The following is a 12,322-nucleotide window of genomic DNA, read 5'->3' as shown; positions in this document are numbered from 1 at the left end:
TCCCCCCTCATGGCCGCCTCGGCTGCTTCTTGGCTTGCACTCCAAGTCCTCTGGATCATGTTCGTTCCAAAAATCACGCTCCCGAAGGTTTCATTCCATTTGGACTCCGTTTGATATTCCTTTTCTTCAAAATACTAAAATAGGCAAAAAAAACAATACGGGCTGGGCCTCCGGTTAGTAGGTTAGTCCCAAAAATGATATAAATGTGTAAAATAAAGCCCATAAACATCCAAAAGGGGAAATATAATAGAATGGAACAATCAAAAATTATAGATACGTTGGAGACGTATCAAGCATCCCCAACCTTAATTCCTGCTCGTCCTCAAGTAGGTAAATGATAAAAACAGAATTTTTGATGTGGAATTCTACCTAGCATAATTCTCAATGTAATTTTCTTTATTGTGGCATGAATGTTCAGATCCAAATGATTCAAAATAAAAGTTCATACTGACATAAGAAATAGTAATACTTCAAGCATACTAATCAAAGAAATCATGTCTTCTCAAAATAACATGGCTAAAGAAAGTTATCCCTACAAAATCATATAGTCTTGTTGTTGCTCTATCTTCATCACACAAAGTATTTAATTATGCACAACCCCGATGACAAGTCATGCAATTGTTTCATACTTTAGTAATCTCAAACTTTTTCAACTTTCACGCAACACATGAGTGTGAGCCATGGACATAGCACTATATGTGGAATAGAATAGTGGTTGTGGAGAAGACAAAAAAGGAGAAGATAGTCTCACATCAACTAGGCATATCAATGGGCTATGGAGATGCCCATTAATAGATATCAATGTGAGTGAGTAGGGATTGCCATGCAACGGATGCACTAGAGCTATAAACGTATGAAAACTCAATAAAAGAAACTAAGTGGGTGTACATCCAACTCGCTTGCTCACGAAGACCTAAGGCGTTTTGAGGAAGCCCATCATTGAAATATACAAGCCAAGTTCTATAATGAAAAATTCCCACTAGTATATGAAAGTGACAACATAGGAGACTCTCTATCATAAAGATCATGGTGCTATTTTGAAGCACAAGTGTGGTAAAAGGATAGTAGCATTGTCCCTTCTCTCTTTTTCTCTCATTTCTCTTTTTTTCTTTCTTTTCTTTTTTTTCTTTCTTTTTCCTTTCTTTTTTTTCTTTGGCCTTTTTTCTTTGGCCTTTCTCTTTTTTTCCTTTTTTCTTTTTGTAAAGTCCGAAGTCTCATCCCGACTTGTGGGGGAATCATAGTCTCCATCATCCTTTCCTCACTGGGACAATGCTCTAATAATGAAAATCATCACACTTTTATTTACTTACAATTCAAGAATTACAACTCAATACTTAGAACAAGATATGGCTCTATATAAATGCCTCCGGCGGTGTACCGGGATATGAATGAATCAAGAGCGACAAGTATGAAAATTATGAAGGTGGCCTTGCCACAAATATGATGTCAACTATATGATCATGCAAAGAGCAATATGACAATAGTAATGCGTGTCATATAAACGGAACGGTGGAAAGTTGCATGCAATATATCTTGGAATGGCTATGGAAATGCCATAATAGGTAGGTATGGTGGCTGTTTTAAGAAAGGTATATGGTAGGTGTATGGTACCAGCGGAAGTTGCACGGTACAAGAGAGGTTAGCAATGGTGGAAGGGTGAGAGTGTGTATAATCCATGGACTCAACATTAGTCAAAAGGACTCATATACTTATTACAAAAATCTATAAGTCATCAAAAACAAAGTATTATACGCATGCTCCTAGGAGGATAGATTGGTAGGAAAAGACCATCGGTCGTCCCCGACCGCCACTCATAAGGAAGACAATCAATAAATAAAATTGTGCTCCAACTTCATCACAAAGCGGTTCACCATACGTGCATGCTACGGGAATCACAAACTTCAACACAAGCATTCTTTAAATTCATAATCACCCAACTAGCATGACTTTAATATCACTACCTCCATATCTAAAAACAATTATCAAGTATCAAGTTGATCATAACATCCAATTCACTTCCTATGATAGTTTTTATTATACCCAACTTGGATGCCTACCATTCTAGGACCAATTTTATAACCATAGCAAATACCATGTTGTTAAAAAAGACTCTCAAAATAATATAAGTGAAGCATGAGAGACTAGCAATTCCTACAAAATTAAGTCACATAGTCACTCTCCACGGTTCCACTAGGTGGTGCATCCCTCACTTGGTCCATGGCCGCACTCCAACAAGCACAAGAGGGCTTCATCAACTCCCACCGGCCTTGAAGCGATCGGTAAGTGCGAGAGATGAACCCACTATTCTTCGGCTTGATCCTACAATAGTTGTCCTCGATCCTTTGCCAATACCGTTTACCGGTTTGATCGGTGCTGGTGGTTGCATCCATCCCCACAGCTGCCCAAGCACGAACCAAGAGGATATCTTCCGCCTCGGTGTAGTTTGTCGACCGCGCGTGTGGGCGAGAAGCGGCGGTGAATGCCTCCTCCCCTATCTCGGCCACCTCCTCCTCGTCATCCCCTTCATCCTCCTCATCTTCCTCATCTTCCTCCAACTCGTCACCAACCCTAAAGGGGTCTAGAGGCGGAGCTCCGAGGTCCACCTCCGCGTCTTGGAGGAGGTCCATGAACAAGGATGGGGTTGCCATTTCCTCGAACACCTCGTGCGTGGCGGGAGGAGGTTCGACGACGGCGGCGGGCGGGGCCGCGGGCTTCTTCCGCGGCTTGTTCATGGACGGGGACGAGCCGACGACCTTGGAGACCGCCCCTCGCGGCCCACGAGAGGCCGCCTTCGGCCGGCTCTTCTTGGGGGCGGGCGCGGCGGCGGGGGCGGGCGCTGGGGCGGGACGGGGGCCGGGGCGGGAGCCGGGGAGGCGGGAGGAGGCGGTGCGAGGCCCGCCCGCCGCCGCTTGGCCCCGACGTGGGTCGCCGCCACCACGTCAGCCACGGTCTGGGCGGGGGCGGGAGCGGGGGCGGGGCCCGAGTCGGGCGCGGCGGCCGGCGGGGGCGCGGCGGTGGTGGAGGCCTCCATGGCCGGCGTGGGGCGAGGCAGCGGGAGGAGCCGGGGAGGCGGGATGAAACTTCCCTCCCGCGCGAGAGGAAAGAGGAGTGCGGGTTGGGGGGAGTTTTTCCTCTCAACCCTCACTTCTACAGGTTGGGAAACAGTTTGAGGGTTGGACCTCTAATTTTTTTTACGGGTTTGAGGCTTTAGAGGTTCTAGTCTATGGCTTTTGTCCGCCGAAAATTGTTAAAAAAAACCAATTATTTTTGGGGGTTCGAGGGCTCTACTAGACTTGCTCTTAAAATACTCGGCCAACCGGAAACACGGATTGGATTTCAGCTCTCCTCGTCTTGCATGCGTCTTCGTCTTTCCGGAGTCATGCATGGCTAGCTCGTGATGCATTGCTCTATTTGCAATTACCACGTGAATGAAAATTTTGGAAGCTCCTATTCAACGCTGTTAGCGCCGCATAACCCAACCGGTCCATGAAGGGGAGCACACATAAGAATGGAATTAAAATCGCGAAAACTGCCCAAAAAATGTGCTGCCGAGACGAATCGAACTCGCGCCCTACACTCCTACATGTGTTAGCCTAATCACTGGAATACCTCGTTGCAAGCGAGTGAAAGCAGCGCTGATACTTTAAGAACAATTAGGACCGCTCAAACGTGATTTTCGTTTAAAAAAATTGAAAGTTCGCATATTTCAGAAAACGTTCATGAACAAGCAACAAAAAAGTTGTCCTATTAAAAATTCATTTATTTTGAAAACAGTTCGTCAATTTTGGAAAAGAGTTCACAAAAATTTGAAAAAAGTTAATTAAATTTTTCTTAAAAATTAAGCAATTTGAAAAAAAAAGTTCACCATTTTTTTAAAAGTTGTAGGTTTTGGAAAAAAGTTCACAAAACTTAAAAAAAAACTCATCGATTCTGGAAAAAAGTTCATCAAATTTTTTTAAAAAAATCACCAACTTGAAAAAGTCCATCGAATTTGAAAATAGTTCATAGATTTTGAAAAAAAGTTCATCCATTCTTTTTAGAAAAGTTATTAAATTTGAAAAAAGTTGGTTGCCAGATCTTATGGCTTTCACCTCTATCCTACCCCAACTTGTTTCAGACTAAAGGCTTTGTTGTTTGTTTGATTGAATTTGACAGAATTTCATGGATTTTCAAAAACAATTCATGGATTTAGAAAAGGTTCTTCAATTTTGGAAAAATGTTCAACATTTTTTCTGAAATGTTCATGGGTTTAAAAAAGTTCGTCGATTTTAATAAAAAATCATGCATTATAAAATGAAAAAGAAAAAAGAACAAGAAAAAAAAATGAAAGAGAAGAAAAAAGAAAGAACAAAAAGAAGTAACCAAACACATTCAGGTGCGTTCGCTGAATGGCTACTGTAGTTAGCACATGAGGAGGTCCTGGGTTCTAGATGTGGGGTGTGCGCCCGTCTGCAAAATATAGGCATCTTAAGGTTTTGTACAATTGGAGGTGCTTAGGGGAGGTGTCTAGAGAAATAAACTAGGCTTTTCTTAAGCACCGGTGCTTATTTGTACAGGATAGACGCTTAACTAAGCGCCTCTCCTGTAGAAATAGGCACCGGTGCTTCAGAAAAACCCGGTTTATTTTTCTAAGCATCTCTCTAAGCACCTCCCATTGTACAAGGCCTAAGAGCATCTCTAGCAGACCCCGCATCCGGTAGACCCGCATTTCAAGTTTGCAGTTCGCCGAAAAACTGTTTTGCAGGCCGGCATGAACGGCCGCAGAGGCAGACCCCGCAAAGCCGACTCTAGTTGAACATGCATGCGCTTCATTGCCTTCGATTGTACTAAGGAGTGCACAAACGTCTATCAGTTTTCTTCCTATCAATAAATCAATGTATTCGCCTTCCTAAAACCAAAAAGAGCATCCATCTTCCTACACGCATGATGATGTTCGAAATGAGCTAACATAATGAGCTATCGAAATGAGCCGAATGAAAACAGTACGTGCCCCGTCGTTTTCACATTCGAAGAACACCCATCCAGGGTGCTTCGGCGTGCCCGAAGTCATCCGTAGCACTGTTCGTGCTCAGTTGTCGCACTGTATGAGAGGCATCGGCGAGCCACAGAGCCTCTGTGTGAGGGCCGAGCCAGGCGGACGGCCGGCCGAATCCATGCCGGCAAACCATCGGCGACGGCGACAAGACGAACTCGCACCTGCATGCGACGATGCGCCTTTGACGGGGCTGCACGAGGTGCTCCCCGACCATTCCATCGCTTGGCGCAGCCCGCGGCTACCGGGAAAGCCAAATCCGGCCGCCCGCGATGAAGGGCCGCCGATCCGCAAGTTCCCGGCCTGCCGACGCAGGAGGAGGGCGGAGGGCAACCTCGTGCGTGTGGAGGCCTTTCGCCATGCTCCCACCGGCTACTTTCGTCGGAATCTTGGGCGGCGGCAGGGCGAGGGGAAGAGGGGAGGTGGTTGCTGGGGAAAAGTGTGGGCTGAAATGTTCTCCACACCAACTGCTCCCACTATATGCAGGGCACCGACGGGCCGGGGGACCCTCGTATTCGCGGGTTGGAGTAAAGTTTTTGCCGCGCCCCTCAATTTTTTTTGCGGGCCGGCCGCGTTTGCGGTGTCTGTTCGGGCGGGATTTTCCGCACCAACCCGCATTTTGGCGATTATTTTGCGGGTCGGGACCTTTTGCGGAATCTGCTAGAGTTGCTCTAAGAGACGTATAGGAAATGCCGAAAATTTTCCCCTATCTTCACCTCTCTCACAAAGCCAAATGTATAAACTTGGGCATTTCCTATTTAGCGCTGCAGGTGCCGGTTATAGCTGTTTCCGCAAACCGGCGCCTGTAGCCGCGTTAACTGGGCCTGGCCCATTTTTTTTCCTTCCTTCCTCTTGCGAGGACAAAAAAGGCGCGCTTTGGATGGGAATCGATCCTGCAACCTCACGGTCGTTCGCCTCATGTACTAACCACCACACTAACTCGTATTAGTTGCCCAAAGTATTGCTTCTTCACCTTTTCTTCTTACAACGATTCCTTTTTCCTATTTCTTTTTTCCTTTTTATTCGGAACGGTTTTGTTATGTTTTTTATTCTTTTTATTTTTTCTTCTTTTTGGAACGATTTTTTTTCTTTTTGCTAATTTGAAACAACTATTTTTCAAAATAGTTGAACTCCTTTTCAAAATTGGTGAACTTTCTTTCACAAGCGATGAACTCTTTTTCAAGATCGATGAACTTTTTTCTAAATCGATGAACTTTTTTTCTAAATTGATGAACTCTCTTTCAAAACCGATGAACTCTTTTCACAATCCATGAATTTTTTTCAAAATGGATGGACTCGTTTTCCAATTCGATGAACTATTTTTCAAAATTGATGAACTTTTTTCAAAATCGATGAACTTTTTTTCTAAATTGATGAACTCTTTTTCAAAACCGATGAACTCTTTTAATAATCCATGAAGTTTTTTTCAAAATTGATGAACTTTTTTCAAAATCAGTGAACTCTTTTCCAAATCGGTGAACTTTCAAAACTGATGAACTTATTTCAAAATATTTTTCCCCAAAAAATCAATGATTTTTTTGGCTAAAAATCGATGAACATTTCGAAAAATCGATGATCTTGTTTTGTTAAAAAGAATTAAAAAAATTATATTTCTTATAAGGTAACGTTTTACTAAAGGAAACGTTAAATAGGGCGGTTTTCTTTGCAATTCACAGAACAACTACGATGGCCTATTGGTTATGGCGTTAAGCTATGAATGTTGAGTTCAAACAATTTTTCAATAATTTTTTCAAATTAAGTGATGCAATAGATTTCTGCAATGAAATAGCGCTGCGTCTTATGTTATTAAGCCTTTGCCTCTGTAACTAAACATGGAAGGCAAGTAGCTTGGTTGGTTTGTGGTACCTGTGCGCGAACGTGACATCGTGAGTTCGAAACCTGCCGACCCAGCGCGTGGCGCTGCAGGCGCCAGGAACGCAAACGGGGCGCCTGCAGTGCCGTATAGGAGCCTCCCATAAACTTGAGCCACCAGCCCGCAACTAGGCTGGACTCATACACAATTTAGCCCGCCAAAAGCCCAGAAGATTTGTACTTAACCAGCAGAGTATTAACCTTGTCTCAGAAAAAAAGCAGAGTATTAACCTTTGCTCAAAAAATAAAATAAAGAGTAGAGCATTAACCTTATTTTGGTCCCCCGAAACAAAATCAGGGAGTGCCTAAAATAGTGTAAAAAAAGGGAGTGGCTACAAATAGCGAAACTGAAGGTTTCATGCCTTTGCACGGAGCAGAACACCGTTCCAGTCACCCATAAGCGCCATTAGAAGCGGCACAAGAAATGAAAAGACAATCCTAAGACAAGATTTTGCAGCCGTCGCCCACGCGCAAGTACGCGACCTTGCATAGCATGGGCAAGTGAGCGCCAGATCGGCACACTGCTTTCATACGCCTAGTAAATTGATGATGGCGGCGGCGGCGACACGGGCTTCACCATCGTCTTCCAGCCGTTCGGGTCCGGCGATGGAGGTTTCTTCAGCGGCGCCCTCTGGCCCAAGCGTCGGCCGGCTACCACACCCAGCTCACTCCTCTCACGTGGCGTCGACTGCGCCGGCCGGCTACCCCGCGCACCCGCGTCGGCGTCGCCACCCAGTAGCAGCACTTTGAATCCATTCACACACATACACTGCCACGTAAGCTGGAATTTGGAACTCGCAGAGGAAATTATATGCATTATGCATACCTGGAGGAGAACGCGGCGCCGGCGGCGAGTACGTGGCCAGCAGAACCAGGAGACCGGCGGCAACGAGGACCGCGTGGAGGGCCGTCCGGCGACGCATCGGTCGAGCTGTAGGTGGATCCGAGTCCACCGTACTCTGTAGACCTGATATCGGTACAGCTCCGGTCAGTAGCCACTGAGACAGTGAGACTCTGCAGATGTGAGCTAGCTGTTCACCGTAGGATTTGCGGCGTTCTTAAATTGTCGACTCGGGACTCTGACTTTTGTCTCTTCTCTTCCGTGTGTTGACCTCGAGGTCCGCACGGCCGTTTGTCCTGTCCTGGATCCCGCGAATGCGGTATTTCTTAGCAGTAGTTGAACACGAGTTCAACTCTACCCTACGTCCAAGAGGATTCTTAATTAGGGCATCCCCACGCCCCCTCAAAACTCCCGCAACCATCCGCATCACGCTGTCTGAACTGTGGAATCCATCCAACGGCCATCAATGTTCTGTATCGGGTCGTGGAGCGGTCTGGACATGATTTCTCCCGCAATCCAAAGAAAAAATGTGAGGGCCTTTGTGGGACTCCAGACACGCGAAACGTCCAGGGGGAAGGCGGAACATGGAAACATCGCAGAACATGAAGGAGATGGAGCAAGTGAATAGGTTCAAACAGTTGATAGAGGCGACGGAGAAGAAGATCAAGCTCGAAGAGAGGAGGACCATGATCGAAGAGAGGAAGGCGGCGCTCGAGAAGAAGAAGGCCATGCTCGAGGAAAAGAAGGTCGCGCTCGAGGAAAAGAAGACCGTGCTCGATGAAAAGGGGGTGAAGATCGCCGCTAATGCGGAGGATGACAAGATATTGACCTTGAATATCGAATCTTTGGATGGCGGCGCTAGAATTATCGTGCAATCCGTTCGCTATCAGATGTTGGAGGGTCGGAAAGATGAGTTGGCGGCGGCATAAGATGAGGACGCGGCGGAGGCGGAGGCTAACGCGGACGCGGAGGCTACCTACGCGGCGGCAACGACACCTCCTTGACCGAGGAGCAGCTTGCTGGGAACTGGGATTGCCGGTCCGTCTGGGCAGAAATCATGGACTGTTGGACCTAGGCTGATGTTTTTTTGGATTCGAACATGTAAAAATTAAGCATACTTCCCTCTTTTTGGTTGTGATCGGCGTTGTGATCTGGCGCGGATGTGATCCGACACGTTGTGTGGATCAGTGTACATTTAAATTTGAATTTGCTAACGGACATATACAAACTACGGTTGGATGGTGGCCTTTCGCATCTGTGTCCACAAACCGATCCTTGTTCACGGATGGATGCGGAAGAAAATTTACAAGTTGCCGTCGAAGATGCCCTTAAGCATGGAAGATTACAGTGCTACCTTTTTTGCCAACTGACATGTGAATGGCATTTTTTAGTCACCTTCACGTCTCATATGGAGGCGCATATGCAAGCTCATGGAACTCACTTTTGTCGGCTACCATATTTGTCCTATATAGACCGGAGATAAGTGAGCATCATATATACGAGTAGTTATGCAATACAGTGTATAATTGCGTCGAACTTTGTTTGACATCGCTGGCCAAAAGTGTTTTCGTACACGGCAGCTAGTCGTTCCTTATGCTGTGGTGCATATCCATGCAACACACCAAAAAAAAGTTATTTCCGCCATTTACCTCAGAAGTCCAGATTGATATAGAGAAGTGAACAATACATTTTAAGACTTTGAAGCATGACAACTTATTTCACACCAGCAAGATTATTCTTGTTAACACATCAGTAAGAGACCAGAGGTGCATGGAAGTCACCATGGCATATGCTCGTACCAGACTCCCAACACCTATTAATTGATCGACGGCGGTGGCGGTGGCGGCGGCGTCAAGGGAATCACCACCCCCGAGTTCTCGTTCGGGATTGGCGAGGGAGGGTCCTTCAGTGGTATCCTCTGTCCCAAGCGCCTCACAGCTCCCATCCCTGACATCTTTTCCCCTTGACGATGAAGTCCATTCATTTGACCCCACGCACCAGCGTCGCCACCTAGCATCATCACCACAATCACATCGACGGACCCATCTAACAAAGAACAAAGCATGGATCCCGAAACATCCGAAGGGAACTATATATATACCTGGAGCATGATGTGGTGGGCCATGTGCGGTGGCCATACATGGATAGGAAGCTAGCAGGGGCGGGAGAAGGAGGACGATGACGATGACAAGAAAACAGGTGACTCTCCGTTGGTACATCTTGCCGTCCTTGGGGGGGGAGAGTTGGTTCGATGGAAGATCGAGAAGGTGAAGAGAAAAGAGAGGGAAAATTGTGTACGCCATCGAAGGAGTATTTAATGCATCTGTAGTGTGCAAAGCTGAAAATCAGGGGGCAATATCGAAAGAAATCAGGGAAAAGGCTTTGACGCAAACTAAAAAGAAAAAAAAACACAAACTAAATAAAAGCGGGGGCTCGAGTCAGTAGCCTAACGAGACAATGAGTAAGAGCTTGCTTTGTGCGTGATGTGAGCTGTTCGTTGTCCCCATTGTGACGCTCTTAAATCCCCAGCCAACCGCTAACGTGGGCTGGATTTCGGCTCTGCTCATCTTGCGTGTGTTGGTGATACATGGCTAGCTGTGCGTTGCATCCTAGTTCCACCCTCGTGACACATTGCTCTCTTTGACAATTGCCACGTGATTGTACACTCCCTTCACCTTCACATCTCTCACAAGGCGAAATGGATCAAACTTGCAAACCCGACTAGGTTGGATCGAAATGCAATTTAGCCTGCCAAAGGCCCATAACCTTTATCACTTAATAAGTTGATGTATTATTATTTATTAATCATTTTTGCCCCAGAAGCAAAATTAGGGGGCGGCACATAGCCGAACCAAAAAAAAAATCCGATTTCCCATAACCTTTGTCATTTAATAAGTCGATGTATTATTATTATCTAAAAGGAAACACAATTCATCGTCTCTCTCACTTGCCAAACCAAATATTACATCAGTTCTATAATATCAGGTGTATTTACTTTTTGAAGAGTCAAATTTCTTTAACTTTCACCAAGTTCATAGCTGAAAATATCGACATCCACAATACTAAATAAATAATACGAAAACTCATTTCATGATGAATCCAATACTACCAATTTGATATATTTCTCTTTAAATTTTGTCAAACTTAAAAAAGAGGTTTGACTTTTTAAAAAAATGAATACACCTTATATTTTGAAAACTATACACCTTATATTTTAAAACATTGGGAGTGAAAAATTTATGAAAACTCAACAACACCAACAGCGCAGCACGCAACAACCCTTCTAGTCTATATCTATACCTATTAATAAAGGAAAGAGGTATTTTTAGTCCTCATGCTATTTTATAGAAAACTCCCTGTTGTTTCTGACATTAAACCTACAGTGCATATCAAATGTTTTTTAAAATACTCATATCTTCTAAAACGTAACTCCAAATTTGACATTTTATATATGGAATTTAATTAGAAAAATATATAGAACCCGAATATGATGTTATTTTACCTGTTAAACATTTAGAAAAACACTATCTAGGATGAAATCTTAATCAACATTCCATTATTTGTCTTTCTTTCATATCGGTACTGATCCGGATTGGTACTGACCAGACTGTGGATGAACATCTCAGCAAAATCAGAATTGAAGACGAAATTGAAGATCACTTGCCCGTTTCTTTATATGTATTAAATCTACATGCAAGCCTTGTTTAAATAGAAGGCATGTGGAATCTCGAACTTGCGCTTTTGTAGGCAAAGATCATCTTTGTTTGGGCCGTAGTTACAAATACTTAGATTATAGACCATTTTCTAAAATTATGAGCATGTGGTATTCTTTTCTCCCGTTGCAACGCACGGGCCCGTTTTCTAGTATGCACTAATGAATGCAAAATTAACAACTGGATCATATTAACTATCTCACCTCCTTTGATTACGGATTTGAGAAATGAAAATTTATCAAGCCAGCTACCGTAGTTGTCTCCCCCTAACCCTGGACTGCTAGGGTAAACTCTCCCCTCTAGGTTTCATCAGCGAGCCCATGGATTCGCTTCCCTCTGCCTGCTGCTTCGGCGGTCGGTGGCGGGGAGGCGCATCATGGTGCCTCCGCTCCGGTTAGTAGTTTAGGTTATAGTTTTATATTTCTTGCAGGTGCTGCGCTTCTTCGAGTTTGTCTTCCGGGTTCTGATGCTCCTCGAGTTTGTCTGTCTGGACGTAGTCTGCAGAGCTTCGGGGTAGGTTCCTGTCATCCCCTTTGAGCCGGTGAGGTTAGAGTTTCTTATCATGTGGCGAGATTTGGTGTCTGATGCTTCAGATCTATACAAGGGTTCAACGGCGACAACTACGGCTCCAGAACGTGCTGGTCCTTAGAGACACGTGCACGAAGACTTTCCAACTTTCATCGACAAGGTCAAGCACCTTTAACAATAGATCTGATTTTTTTCATAGAAAAAACTACCGTAGTTGTACTTTATAGAACGGAGATAAGTGAGCATGAGAGCATCATACGAGTATTTGTACTATATGGAACTGACTCCAACATATTTGACACTAGCGAAAGTGCTTTCGTACACGGCAGCAAGCCG

The 12,322-nt window shown here is 44.8% G+C and overlaps 1 long non-coding RNA gene across 1 annotated transcript; it reads right to left on the bottom strand.

Annotated features, from left to right (window-relative positions):
* Nucleotides 1-9,372: 9,372 nt before the first annotated feature.
* On the bottom strand, nucleotides 9,373-10,212 carry LOC123134824 (uncharacterized). The gene is made up of 2 exons (XR_006465746.1): nucleotides 9,847-10,212; nucleotides 9,373-9,755 (listed from the first exon to the last, which is right to left on the bottom strand). It is a non-coding gene; the product is annotated as an uncharacterized lncRNA (long non-coding RNA).
* Between the last annotated feature and the right edge of the window lie 2,110 nt (nucleotides 10,213-12,322).

Source organism: Triticum aestivum, chromosome 6B, assembly GCF_018294505.1.
Source record: "Triticum aestivum cultivar Chinese Spring chromosome 6B, IWGSC CS RefSeq v2.1, whole genome shotgun sequence".
Taxonomy (NCBI): Eukaryota; Viridiplantae; Streptophyta; class Magnoliopsida; order Poales; family Poaceae; genus Triticum; species Triticum aestivum.
This window is presented reverse-complemented; position numbering and strand designations above follow the sequence as displayed.